The sequence below is a fragment of the Salmo salar genome, chromosome 13 (genome assembly GCF_965601325.2).
Source record: "Salmo salar chromosome 13, fSalSal1, whole genome shotgun sequence".
Taxonomy (NCBI): Eukaryota; Metazoa; Chordata; class Actinopteri; order Salmoniformes; family Salmonidae; genus Salmo; species Salmo salar.
Window position 1 is genome coordinate 100190731 of NC_138303.1, and position 15052 is coordinate 100205782.

Here is a 15052-nt window from a genome sequence, read left to right on the forward strand (position 1 = left end):
GAGAGAGAGTGTGAGAGAGGGGGAGAGGGACCTTAAATTGAATTGAATTGAGAGCATGGAGAGAGAGAGAGAGAGAGAGAGAGAGAGAGAGAGTAAGAGAGTGAGAGAGGGGGAGAGGGAAACCCTGGCATGTGAGGTGGGAAGGAAGGAGGTATGACAGGACACCAAGGTTAGCTGTATAGGGATGGAAGAGGGGCAGAGAGGGGGAGCAGAGAAGAAAAGAGGGAGGATAAGAGATAAGAAGAGGGGTTTAATTCTGCAGATGTATGTTACTCATAATATGAACAGAAGCAGCACAACCAGAGAATCATGATGAGGAGAACAATGGAGACCGTATGAGTAAAGCATACACCGTATTCCATGTCCAATTCTAGAATTCTAGATTCACACACACACAGTTTAAATAGAAGGTTAAACTGCTGTTCTGTATGGATACAGTATATCTACCGTATAAAGATATTTCAAATCACCTTGATGTTGATTTAAAAAAAAACGTATAAGCAGTTTTATCCAAGTGATGATTCATAGATTAATTTGGCCTTGGCTGCAATTTATGCTGAGGTCTTTGCATGTGTGTGTGTGTGTGTGTGTGTGTGTGTGTGTGTGTGTGTGTGTGTGTGTGTGTGTGTGTGTGTGTGTGTGTGTGTGTGTGTGTGTGTGTGTGTGTGTGTGTGTGTGTGTGTGTGCAACTATGTCTGTGCAAGTCTGTGTATTTCTTTGTGTGTGTGTGTGTGTGTGTGTGTGTGTGTGTGTGTGTGTGTGTGTGTGTGTGTGTGTGTGTGTGTGTGTGTGTGTGTGTGTGTGTGTGTGTGTGTGTGTGTGTGACTGCGCTGCCACACATATTTTCACATTCCTTGCATGTGTGTGTGTTTATGTGCAAATTAAGCAGTGTGCTGTGATGTCACACCACAGTGGATAAATCTAATATGTTGTTTTATTCTGTCACGCTCAGGGTGTTGCTCTTTCTCTCTGTTTTACATGAAAGAGAGTATGCTATTTTCTGATCGCAGTCTGTGGACTAGAACCAATTGATTCAAGCAATTTTCTCCTTGTATTGTTACGACTGTATCATTATTCCTGCAGTACTTGTCATCCACCTAGTGTTGTAGAGCTTGCTGGGTGAGGGGATGCAGAGATAAGGTAAATGCCTGGGGGGTGGAGGGTAGACAGATCTCATCCTATTTGATTCTCTCTCTCTCTCTATCCAGCAAGGACTATGAATAACATGATAGGATATGATGAATAAGGAAGCTTCAAAGTGTCATTGGTGGAGGTGGCGAGAGGATGACAGCCACTTAAACTTAATTAACATGAAGCTCCTGGAACTCATCCTCGGTGGATTTGAGCCAGTTATTATGTAAAAACAAGCCGTGACTGCAGTCACATCCCTCAATTCATCAAATACATCTAAAAGTGTGAGCAGAGTGCTTATACGTGCAATAGGCCTTGGTTGTTTAGTAACACAGAACCATGGCGTAGTGTCGATCCATGATCCCTCTCTGAGCCAATAGGCGTCCGTCCTCTAGGGGCGAGACCGGGAACTGTAATTATTATTTATCACACTAATCCAAGCGGGCTCGGCGGGGCAGCCAATCAGATCCTGTTTCCCCCTGGTCCACGGGAGCCAACGAAAGAACACAACTAGTTTTATTGGCGTTCATTAATCAAGCATGCCACGTCTGGCCGGCTACAAGAGCGAATTTTAAGCAGAAGCCTTTAGTGCCGACTCAGATCAAGTCATCAATCATCTCCTAATGCAGTCTTGTAGAATTGGGGACATTGTCTAATGGGATGATCTAACCGCAACCATTACCTGAAAAGGTTTTATTTTTTCGCTATCTGCAAACGTAAAACATGATGGATGAGTACCACGGATGGTCATTTGCTGGTCTCTTAAGAGCGTGTCATCCCAGAATGCACATATTCTTCTACGAGACAGAGACGGAACATTGTCATAGAGATCTTAAGCTCCTTTGATGAATGGCTAACTTCTGGGTTTCTGTCTCAGGGCAGAATGGGAGGTCAGATGAGATGAGAAACAAAGTGTATCAATGGAAGGGAGGAGAAAATGGGTAAAGGAATAGTTTGTGAAAGCCAATATCATAGACCTAGTCTTGGCACCAGCGTTTTAGGGGCCTGAGGTTTTGGCCAGAGACTGAGAGAAAAACACCATTATGGGATATGGACTTATCCCTCAGCTTTTAGCTGTATAGGGCATTCTGTGAATATGAAAACTTCATCACTTCTCTGTTTGAATCAATTCAAATTGCATTAGGTTGCTCATCAACTTTGGAATACTAATGCAGTAGTAAAAGTGTCTGAATATTAGTGCAGTTTAACATAGGCCCGGCTGGGTGTGAAAGCTGGACAAAGCTCTAGTGTAGTGTAGGTCTTGCAGTGATATGGTACATAGTCATCATTGAGAGCTGTGACAGCCAGGTGGCAGTGTTGTCTGTGAGGAGAAGGATAACCAATTGTATGACCAACACAAAGCAACATCAACAACAACTGAAGTGGTGTATAATAGCCTACATAATCAATATTTAATAATCTTCTTACTGCAGGCCCATTGATTAGAGATGACAACAATTGATTAATAATTGTTGTAATGATAGGCTTCACTGGGCAGTTGTTTTTCAGAATGCCCTAGAGAAAAAAGCGAGCACAGATTTGTTCAATCCAAAGCCTCCATGTAAAGAATATTAAAGAATACAATCACTAGTTATGTTTCCATTAACTTGTCTTGTGATTTTTTGCAAATAAATAAAGACAATTGCCTGCTAAGGTGCCTATCCAGTTAACTATCTTGCGTCCATAAAAACAGCTGGACGTAACGATGTCAAACCCCCCAACAACAAAAAAAACTACCGTGTTGAATAAAAATGAGGTGGTTGAAGGGTTTCCATTACCCATGTAGGCAAAATACACATTCATAAATTGTCGATAGCCTGTGTGCCCTCCCACCTATCTGTTTCATGTCTCAGGTAGTCCACAAACGCCAGCATGGACATCACGCACAAATCGACAGGAAGCCTAAAGGGTAAGAGCGTTGGGTTCAGTATCTGAAAGGTTTCTAGTTAGAAATCCTGAACCGACGAGGTGAAAAATCTGTTGATGTGTCCTTGAGCAAGGCACTTAACCCTACTTGCTATTGTAAGTCACTCTGTACAAGAGAGTCTGCTAAATTACAAAATACATCGTATTACAATAATTATGTCTTCCCTGTGGCTCAGTTGGTAGAGCATGGTGTTTGCAACGCCAGCATGGTGTGTGCAATGCCAGGGTTGTGGGTTAGATTCCCACGGGAGGCCAGTACAAAAAAAATGCATGAAATTAAATTAAATGTATGAAATGTATGCATTCACTACTGTAAGTCGCTCTGGATAAGAGCATCTGCTAAATGACTAAAATGTAAAAATAAATGTTAAATTATCATATGCAACAGCTTGTGCCATTCTTGGTGAAACTTGCACTCCTGTAAATCTGAAATTTTTGGATGGTGAAACTTGCATTCAGAAAAGCAATTCAGCCCCTCTTGAAACATACATTTTATGGACACATTCTATTTTCCAATAGTTATATTTTTATCAGGAATCAAGGTAAGACCCAGATGCAGACCGTGTCGAAGTAACAATGTTTATTACAGCAACAGGGGCAAAGGTACAGGATGGCAGGTAGGGTCAGGTCAGGCAGAGATTGGTAACCCAGAGGTGGGGTAAAGGTACAGGACGGCAGGCAGGCAGGCTCAGGGTCAGGGGCAGGCAGAGTGGTCAGGCGGGCGGGCTCAGGGTCAGGACAGGCAAGGGTCAAAACCAGGAGGACAAGGGGTTGTGAGACATGGGTTTAACTCAGGACACATGAAAGGTGGGGTGTATACGAAGGGTACAGGGCAACAGAAGACGAACAGCAGAGGGACTAAACATTTTAGAGATGGGAAACAGGCCAATAAACCGTGGGGAGAGCTTGCGGGATTCCACCCGGAGGGGCAGATCCCGGATGGATAGCCATACCTTCTGGATAGCCATACAACCCAATGAGGGTGCAGAACGCCTTCCAGAACCGGGACGAGAACTGAGGGCCTAGGTCGGAGACCATGTCCACGGGCAGTCCAGAACATGTGCTGCATCATGAGCTGGGCCGTCTCCTTGGCCGAGGGTAGTTTGGGAAGAGGAATGAAGTGGGCGGCCTTGGAAAACCAGTCGACCACCGTCAGGATGGGAGTGTTGCCCTCAGATGGGGGGAGACCCGCGACAATATCCAGGGATATGTAGGACCATTGACAGTGATGGACAGGCAGAGCTTGCAGAAGGCCAGCCGGAGCATGCAGAGGAGTCTTGTTCTGAGCACACACTGTGCAAGAGGCGACAAATGCAGAGACATCAGGAACCATTGTGGGCCGGCAAAAGCGTCATCCCCACAGACGCCAGGGAGCGGACCGCGTCAGGCACGAACATCCGGCTATCAGGACCCCCCCCCCCCCCCCCCCGGGGTTCGGCTGGGAACGCTGTGCCTCCTAGACCTGTTTTCCTATACCCCAGCTGAGTGCCGTTGCCAGGCTCCTTGGTATTAGCCGTGGGACTATAATGGTGAGACAGTGCATCCGGCTTGACATTCTTGATCCCGGTCGATATGAGAGGGAGAAGTTAAACTGTATGAACAGCAAGGCTCGTCGGATGTGGCAGGGCTTGCAAACCATTATAGACTACAGAGGGAAGCACAGCCGAGAGCTTCCCAGTGACACGAGCCTACCAGACGAGCTAAACTACTTCTATGCTCGCTTCGAGGCAAGTAACAGTGTGGGTGCAATGTTATTCAATCATTGCACCCACACTGCTCGGGCAAGACAGCGAGCGTCTGCATGGCTAGGCGCTAAAATAGAACTTGGTTCTATTTGTGACGCTCAACGTGCTGCAAGTCCTGCCTCTCAAATCTCCTCATTGTTTTTAGGAGCATATACCCAAGTGGGTGATTGAAAGATGAACTGAAGTCTACACTCCAGTTGGTTGTAGTAATGCACCATAAAGTTTGTTGCCAACTGCCATATAAAGTCCAAAAAAGAAAAAGAAGCCTGAAGGAAGGTGAAGAGGTGACAAGAAACGAATTCGGTTTACTGTTTTATCTGTGCATTAATTGTCGGAGTAGAGGACCTTGTGCATTTCAGCTAAAATAACAACCCAATGTTTATATCCTAGGACAAATTAGCTAGCAACAGCTAGCTATCTACATTGCCATAAATGTGTAATGCTTTTCGACCTGTCCCCAAATTAATAGAATTGGTTCAGAGTTTGTTTTGATATTTCAACCTGCACGTCCTGATCGTGTCTTGTGTAGGGGTACAAAATCTACATGCGCGCCAGCGATTTGGTTTTGGTCAGCATGTTAAAGTACTTTACTTCCTCTTCCAAAATATTGTTTGGTGAATCGTGGGAGTCACCAAATGATTGTAGTTCCAGTAATGATTGTAGTTCCAATAAATTATTTTGGGTAGCATTTCTATGTTGAAGGAAAAAAAATATTTGGTGCATTTTTCCGCATATTCCATCCAGTTCTCTTTATTTTTACAATATATTACACTGGATCTTTCTTCAATAAGTTCCTCCATTTCTTTTTGTTTTTCCTCTAACTTACACTGAGCCTCTATGGTACAGTTTTTATTGCTCTCTATCTGTACTATTAGTCCTTCAATTTCCTTCGTTAATATGGACTCTTTTTGACCTAAATTGCTTTTGTTTTATAGATGAATGAATTGCATTGTCTCTAAAGGCACATTTAAATGTGTCTCATATCATAAGGGGATCTGCTGTACCTATGTTATATCAGAAAAAGTTAGTTATAAATGATTATGTCCTAGTTAAAAACAAGTTAAAAACAAGTAGGCTTTGATTACATTTTCAATATCCTCGCCCATGTGGAAATTCTGTAAGAGTAATATATATGCCAATTATGTGACCGCATTCTTTCCCCTTACAACACTTTTTAAAAACTTTTGGTGCCAGATAGAATGACATAAGAAAGTAATCAAGACGACTAGCTTGATTGACCCTCCGCCATGTATATCTCACTAGGTCAGGGAATTTCAGCCTCCATATATCCACTAATTCCAATATATCCATGACATTCATGATTTCCTTAAGTGCATGAGGGTGATAGTTTGTCGTGTGATTTCCTTTACGGTCCATAGAGGTATTTAAAACTGTATTATAATCTCCCACCATAATAATAGAGTATTGTATTGCTTGTAGAGTTGATAAAATATTATATATATTTTTCAAAGAAGCATGGATCATCATTATTTGGACTGTATAGGTTAATAAGCCATATATGTTTATGGTCCACTAACATATTTAAAATCATCCATCTACCTTGAGGATCTGTTAGGACAATTTACACATTTGGATCAAAATTACTTATGTCATCACCCCTTTTGAATTTCTTTGCCCATGGGATGAATATGTTTTGCTCCCCCAGTCCTTTTCCACACAACTTCATCTAAAATTGTTGAATTCATTTCTTGTAAACAATAGATATTATATTGCTTCTCTTTTAGCCAGGTAAATACTGACCGTCTTTTCATATTTTCTGCTAAGCCATAACTGGCTATACTTATTTCACCATTTACCATAAATGAATACAAGTTTCAAATAGAAAACTCACCATTAAGAAGTAATGATTGAGTGATTGAGTGTCCAAATAAGCTATACCATGATATTTGCTAAGTAAACCTCCAATTGGTCCCCACTATTCTACCTGCTAAAATCCCTCCCCAACCCGAGATGGGTTGTCATCCCAGTGACCGCAGACCACCCCTGACCCCCTGGATCCCATGGCCCCCGAGAGACCGGGACCCATCCTTCGAAAAGAGCACACAGTTCCACCCACAGAACAGAAGCAGATCAGCCATGTCACAGTATCTAACGAAGGTGGCGCCCCTCCTCGGTCGGGCGGCGCTCGGCGGTCGTCGTCGCCGGCCTATTAGCTGCCACCGATCGTTGTTTCTGTGTCTTTTGGTTTTGTCTGTCTATCCCGCACCTGTTTTGTGTTTGTCATTAGTGGGGGGTTATTTAGTGTGTATTTTCAGTTGGGGTTCTCGTGCGGGATTGTTTATTGTCCACTCAGGACAGTTGCGAGTGTAAGCTGTTCTTTCGCTGTTATTGTCCATTATATTGCCGGGCTGCGCCCCGTGCGCTTTTTTTCAGTGTGCTTATTTTGGGAATGTGTTTTCCCCTGGCGGACTTCGCCACGCGCCCCGTGCCCTACGGCTATTGCGTTTGCAATTATTATTATTAAAACACAGTTGCTCCGGTCCTCTGTCTCCTGCTCCTGATTCCACATCTCCACTGGTCCTAGACAGCCGTGACAGAATCCCGCACCTACTATGGAGTCAGCAGGAGCAGAAGCGCCGTCCATGGCTGAGCAGGTCTCTCAACACGCCAGCCTCCTCCACCGCCTAGGCTCAGCCATGGACCAGGTGTTGGCCCAGTTGGAGAACTGGGAGAGAGGTGCTTCCCCAGCTGGACCAGCTCCGGTCCCTCACCCTGCGCCCCTACACACACCCCCTGAAGCGGGCGCCGGCGGTATCCGGATTACTCCTCCCCGGGAGTTCGATGGGACGGCCGCTGGGTGCAAGGGGTTCTTGCTCCAATTGGAACTATACCTGGCGACCGTCCGCCCCCCCCCCCCCCCCCTCCGACGAAGAGAGGGTGAGCGTCCTCGTCTCGTGTCTCACGGGTCGAGCCCTGGAATGGGCCAATGCGGTCTGGGATGGCCCAGACTCGGCTCGGGGCGACTACCCTGAGTTCACCCGCCGCTTCCGGGCGGCTATTCCATTTGAGACAGGAGACGAGGAGCGCTCAGGATTTCGCCCTGGAATTCCGGACTCTCGCGGCTGGATCGGGGTGGAACGAGCGGGCCTTGATAGACCACTATAGGTGTAGCCTTCGCGAGGACGTCCGCCGGGAGCTGGCCTGTAGGGACAAAGCCTCCACCCTAGACCAACTGGTGGATTTGTCCATTAGACTGGACAACCTGCTGGCTTCCCGGGGACGTTCCAGTCGGGGCCTGTTCGTTCCGCCTCCCAGTCCTCCCGCTCCACAGCCCATGGAGATAGGGGGGGCTGCGTCGAGGAGGACCGGAGGGGGGGGGGGTCTCTCCTGCACCCGCTGTGGGCGCAGAGGACACACTGTGGACCGGTGCTGGAGAGGTCCCCCCGGGAGTTCGGAGGGCAGGCAGAGCACTACTTCGACCCCCCAAGTGAGTCCGCACCAGCCACACCCAGAGCCCCCTGTCGACCACATGTACATCTCCGTTTGTTTTCCTGATTTTTCCCCTCACTTCCAGTATAAGGCACTAGTCGATTCAGGTGCAGCTGGGAGTTTTATGGACCGTGGGTTAGCGAAGAGGTTAGGGATTCCCCTGGTTCAGCTGGACCACCCCTTCCCCGTGCACGCCCTAGATAGTCGACCGCTAGGGTCAGGCCAAGTAGGGGAGGTCACAGTGCCACTGGTTATGCAGACGTGGGGGGGGTCATGAGGAGCGTATCAGCCTGTTCCTCATTGACTCCCCAGCGTTTCCGGTGGTACTGGGAATCCCCTGGCTAGCCACGCACAACCCTCAGATTTCGTGGAGGCAGAGGGCTCTTATGGGGTGGTCGAGGGAGTGCTCAGGTAGGTGCATAGGAGTTTCCATCGGTGCGACTACGGTGGAGAGTCCAGACCAAGTCTCCACCGTGCACATTCCCTCAGAGTATGCCGATTTGGCTATCGCCTTCAGTAAGACGAAGGCGACTCTATTACCCCCCCATCGACGAGGGGATTGTGCGATAAACCTCCACGCCGACGCGGTTCTTCCTAGGAGTCACGTGTATCCTCTGTCTCAGGAGGAGACAGTGGCTATGGATACATACGTCACTGAGTCCTTGAGACAGGGATACATTCGGCCATCTAAGTCCCCCGTCTCCTCAAGCTTTTTTTTTGTGAAGAAGAAGGAGGGAGGTCTGCGCCCGTGCATTGACTATAGAGGTCTAAATGCTATCACAGTGGGTTTCAGTTACCCGCTACCTCTCATTGCTACGGCAGTGGAGTCATTTCACGGGGCGCGCTTCTTCACGAAATTAGATCTCAGGAGCGCGTATAACCTGGTGCGCATCCGAGATGGAGACGAGTGGAAAACCGCATTTAGTACCACATCGGGCCATTATGAGTACCTCGTCATGCCGTATGGGTTAAAGAACACTCCCGCTCTCTTCCAATCCTTTGTGGACGAGGTCCTTCGGGACATGCTCGGGCAGGGTGTGGTGGTGTACATCGATGACATCCTGATTTGCTCCGCCACACGCGCCGAGCATGTGTCCCTGGTGCGTAAAGTGCTTGGGCGGCTGCTGGAGCATAACCTATACGTCAAGGCTGAGAAATGTGAGTTCTCCAAACGAGCCGTCTCATTTCTAGGATATCGCATTTCCACCTCGGGGTTGGAGGTGGAGTGTGACCGCGTGACGGCTGTGCGTAATTGGCCAACCCCAACCACTGTGAAGGAGGTGCAGCGGTTCTTGGGGTTCGCTAATTATTATCGGAGGTTTATCCGGGGTTTTGGCCAGGTGGCGGCTCCCATTACCTCACTGATGAAGGGGGGGTCGGTGCGGCTACGATGGTCAGCAGAGGCGGACAGAGCCTACCATCGTCTGAAGGTTCTGTTTACCAACGCACCCGTCCTGGCGCATCCGGACCCCTCTTTGCCATTCATAGTGGCGGTGGACGCGCCCGAGGCTGGGGTAGGAGCTGTGCTATCGCAGCGCTCGGGCGTTCCTCCGAAGCTCCGCCCATGTGCCTTCTTTTCTAAGAAGCTGAGCCCGGCGGAGCACAACTATGATGTGGGGGACCGGGAGCTGTTAGCTGTGGTCAGGGCTTTGACGGTGTGGAGACATTGGCTTGGGGGGGCACGTCACCCTTTTCTCATATGGACCGACCACCGTAACCTGGAGTATATTCGGGCAGCGAGGAGGCTTAATCCCCGTCAGGCAAGGTGGGCCATGTTTTTTACGAGGTTTCACTTTACCCTCTCGTACATTCCAGGTTCCCGGAACCGGAAGGCTGACGCACTGTCGTGTCTCTACGACACCGAGGAGCGGACCATCGATCCTACTCCCATACTTCCCGCCTCCTGTCTGGTGGCATCGGTGGTATGGGAGGTGGATGCGGACATCGGCGGGCGGGTCGGTCAGAACCCACTCCACCGCAGTGTCCCGTGGGCCTGAAATACGTTCCGCTTGGTGTTCGCGATCGCCTGATCCGATGGTCCCACACTCTACCCAACTTGGGTCATCCTGGGGTGGAACAGACAGTGCGGGGCCTGAAGGGAAGGTACTGGTGGCCCACCTTGGCTGAGGATGTTCGGCGTTATGTCTCTTCCTGTTCGGTATGCGCTCAGTGCAAGGCTCCTAGGCACCTGCCTCGAGGGAAATTACAGCCCCTCCCCGTTCCACAGCGGCCTTGGTCTCACCTCTCGGTGGATTTCCTCACGGATCTCCCACCATCCCAGGGGAATACGGCGATCCTGGTCGTTGTGGAGTCCTGCTGTCTGCTCCCTTTGCCCGGTCTTCCTACGGCCCTGCAGACCGCGGAGGCCCTGTTCACCCATGTCTTCCGGCACTATGGGGTGCCCGAGGACATCGTATCTGATCGGGGTCCCCAGTTCACGTCCAGGGTGTGGAGATCGTTTATGGAGAGGCTGGGGGTCTCGGTCAGCTTGACCTCGGGGTTCCACCCCGAGAGTAATGGGCAGGTAGAGCGCATTAACCAGGATGTGGGCAGGTTCCTGCGGTCGTATTGCCGGGACCGGCCAGGGGAGTCGGCGTAGTTCGTGCCATGGGCCGAGATGGTCCAGAACTCTCAGCGCCACTCCTCTACCAACCTGTCACCCTTCCAGGTGGTATTGGGGTATCAGCCGGTCCTGGTGCAATGGCAACAGAGCCAGACGGAGGCTCCTGCGGTTGAGGCATGGGTGAAGCGCTCTCAGGAGACCTGGAATGGTGTCCAGGAGTGCCTAAGGAGGGCTGGTGAACGACACAAGGAGAGCGCTGACCGCCACCGCAGTGACGCCCCCGTGTATAATCCGGGGGGCAGAGTCTGGCTCTCGACCCGGAACCTGCCTCTCCGCCTGCCCTGCCGGAAGCTGGGTCCGCGGTTTGTGGGGCCGTTCAAAGTCCTGAGGAGGATAAACGAGGTGTGTTACAGGTTACAACTCCCTTCATATTACCGCATTAACCCCTCGTTTCATGTGTCTCTCCTCAGGCCGGTGGTAGCTGGTCCACTGCAGGACGATGAGGTGCTGGAGGTCCCCCCGCCCCCCCTGGACATCGGGGGGGGCCCCGGCGTACACAGTCCGAGCCATCCTGGACTCCCGACGTCGGGTAGGGGGCCTGCAGTACCTCGTGGACTGGGAGGGGTACGGCCCGGAGGAGAGGTGCTGGGTTCCGGCGGCGGACATTCTAGATCCACCTATGCTACAAGAATTCCACCGTCGCCGTCCGGATCGGCCGGCGCCTCGCCCTCCGGGCCGTCCCCGAGGCCGGCGTCGGCGCGCGGCTCACTGTCACAGTATCTAACGAAGGTGGCGCCCCTCATCGGTCGGGCGGCGCTCAGCGGTCGTCGTCGCCGGCCTATTAGCTGCCACCGATCGTTGTTTCTTTGTCTTTTGGTTTTGTCTGTCTATCCCGCACCTGTTTTGTGTTTGTCATTAGTGGGGGGTTATTTAGTGTGTATTTTCAGTTGGGGTTCTCGTGCGGGATTGTTTATTGTCCACTCAGGACAGTTGCGAGTGTAAGCTGTTCTTTCGCTGTTATTGTCCATTATATTGCCGGGCTGCACCCCGTGCGCTTTTTTTCAGTGCGCTTACTGGCTTATTTATGGCGGTTTTGGAGCAGTGGCTTCTTCCTTGCTGAGCGGACTTTCAGGTTATGTCGATATAGGACTCGTTTTACTGTGAATATAGATACTTTTGTACCTGTTTATACCTGCGTACTGTTGTTTGTACAGATGAACGTGGTACCTTCAGGTATTTGGAAATTGCTCCCAAGGATAAACCAGACTTGTGGAGGTCTACAATTTTTTTCTGAGGTCTTGAAATTGCTCCCAAGGATAAACCAGACTTGTGGAGGTCTAGTTTAGATTGTAGGACCGCCGGGGTGTTAAGGATGTCCGGGGTGTTAATGTATGTGATATCAACAGAGAGGTATATTTTCTGGTTGAATTAAATATTGACCTGCTTTCATCAAGCTGCCTACTCAAGAAAAAGCTTCAAACTGGTTCAGGTTATCAGTCAACCTACCAGGGTATTTACAAACAGCACAGGTATGAAATCATCCACATCTATTGATCACATCTTTACTAATGCTGCAGAAATACAAATCTACTGGATGTTGTGATCACAATATCATAGCCATATCTAGGAAAACCAAAGTTTCAAAGCTGGGCCTAATATAGTGTATAAGTAGTTTGTAGTGATTCCCATGTTGTTGATGTAAATAATATGTGTTGGTCCGTGGTGTGTAATGAGGAGCAAACAGATGCTGCACTTGACACATTTATGAAATTGCTTATTCCAGTTACTAATAAGAATGCACCCATTAAGGTGACTGTAAAAACTGTTAAATCAGTGTGGATTGATGAGGAATTTGAAAATTGTATGGTTGAGAAGAATGAGGCAAAAGGAAATGCAAATAAGTCTGGCTGCACAAGCGATTGGCCAATGTATTGCAAATTGAGAAATCATGTGACTAAACTGAATTAAAAAGAAGAAGAAACTACCCTATGAAACAAAATACAAATTACATAAAGAATGATAGTAAAAAGCTTTGGAGCACCTTGTCATGACGTGGCCCTCTTTGGATATAGCAAGCACCAACTCTCTCACCACCTCTCTCTTCCCCCTACACCCAGGCTCTGTTATCTCAGGTTGTAAATTCCTGGAAGAGACTCTCTCCCTCATGCAGTATAGAGAGAGAAAGGTTCACAGTAGAACAAAGGAACTTCTTCTACATCACAGAACCTGAGAACTGAACAATATCCATGTTTTGGAGAATGTGTAACCGGTCGGTGGAGAATCCAGCTACGACCGGTCCATTTTGTTTAAAGTTTGTGACCTCCTTGAGAGACAATACAGCCACATTACCATAACTCTGTTTATACAAGAGTCTTCGTTATGAGATTTGCATCTAATTATTGTATAAAATGAATTAGTAAAGATGAAACTATTTGTTAAAATATGTAATGTGATTTTAAACTGTTCAATGAAAGAGAATCCAATTCCCTTTAAAGTTAACTAAGTCATTGGCCCGCCCCATGAGCACAGACATTGATCTGGCATCATGGGACAGCCTTTCCTGCTGTTGCGAATAAAACCCCCACCTAGAGAAGCCCACTTGAGACCAAGCGTACCTCGATTACCGAGAGGGCTAAGGTTTGAGTAGAGACCATGCATTCCTCGGTTGCTGAATTCTTAACCATACCACGTGGTTAAAATCTGAGACTATCGACACTGATAGAATAAGAGCAAATCTTCAATACTAATTACTAGTCTGCAGCTAGGAATTATGTACCATTGAATGCGAAGACCGACAACCGCCGAAACATCTATTCTATTACAACATTTCTGAATGTTACTCTGAAGTATCCATCTAACCAAAGATTCCAGGGACACAGAAAGAATCTCGGATGAACTTTCCAACAGAAAAGGACGATTCCAACAGAGATCACGACGACACACTGAGCGTAAATATATATATTGATTGCAATTATTCCCAAATGAGTGAGCGTTCATGTGCAAAGGATTAGCATTTCAATTATTATAATTATCAAATGTGTAGTGTCTTTTGCGCCCTTCTCAGTCCCTTTGTCTACCAAGCCACCATACCGGTTTAGCCCACTAGGGCACATCCCCTATCATTTCCTTGTAACCATACCTACTGTTTGTTTGTTTGTTTGTTATGCATTTCTGTGATTATTTAATTAGTTAGTAAATAAATGATTAAGACAATTGATGTATGGATGATTCATAGCAAAGACTATGTTTGTGCAGATAACCAACAATTTACAGCATGTGGAATGAGTGAGGTAAAGAATAATTCATTAATTAGAAGACTAATTGATCAGATATTAAAATATCTCAAAAGTTATATTAGGAAAATTATAACTTTGTAATCTGAAGATTTTCCTTGGTGCCCCGACTTCCTAGTTAATTACATTTACATGATTAGATTAATCACGTAATAATAATTACAGAGAATTGATTTGATAAAATAACAGTCTTCACTTTAATGATGCCAAAGACATGCCAACCTTAAATGAAATTTTGGGATAAAAGGCAAACTCAGCTTCATCATTCATTGAATCAGATGGCTCGTTCATCACAAAACCGACTGATATTGCCAACTACTTCAATAATTTTTTCATTGGCAAGATTAGAAAATTTAGGCATAACATGCCAGCAACTAGCGCTGCCACTACACATCCAAGTAGATCTGACCAAATTATGAAAAACAAGCATTATAATTTTGAATTTCGTAAAGTGAGTGTGGAAGAGGTGAAAAAATTATTGTTGTCTATCAACAATGACAAGCCACAGGGGTTTGACAACATGGATCTAAAATTACTTAAGATAATAGCGGATAATATTGCCACTCCTATTTGTCATATTTTCAATTTAAGCCTACTAGAGAGTGTGTGCCTACAGGTCTGGAGGGAAGAAAAAGTCATTCTGCTACCCTTTACTGGCTCAAATAGCCGACCAATGAGCCTGTTACCAACCCTTCGTAAACATTTGGAAAAATGTGTGTTTGACCAGATACAATGCTATATTTTACAGTAAACAGACTTTCAGCACGCTTATAGGGAAAGACATTCAACAAGCATAGCACTTGCACAAATGACTGATGATTGGTTGAGAGACATTGATGCAAAAAAATTCTGGGGGCTGTTTTGTTAGATCTCAGTGAAGCTTTTAATATTATCGATCACACTGTAGTCTGCTGCTGGAAAAACATGTGTGTTATGGCTTACAC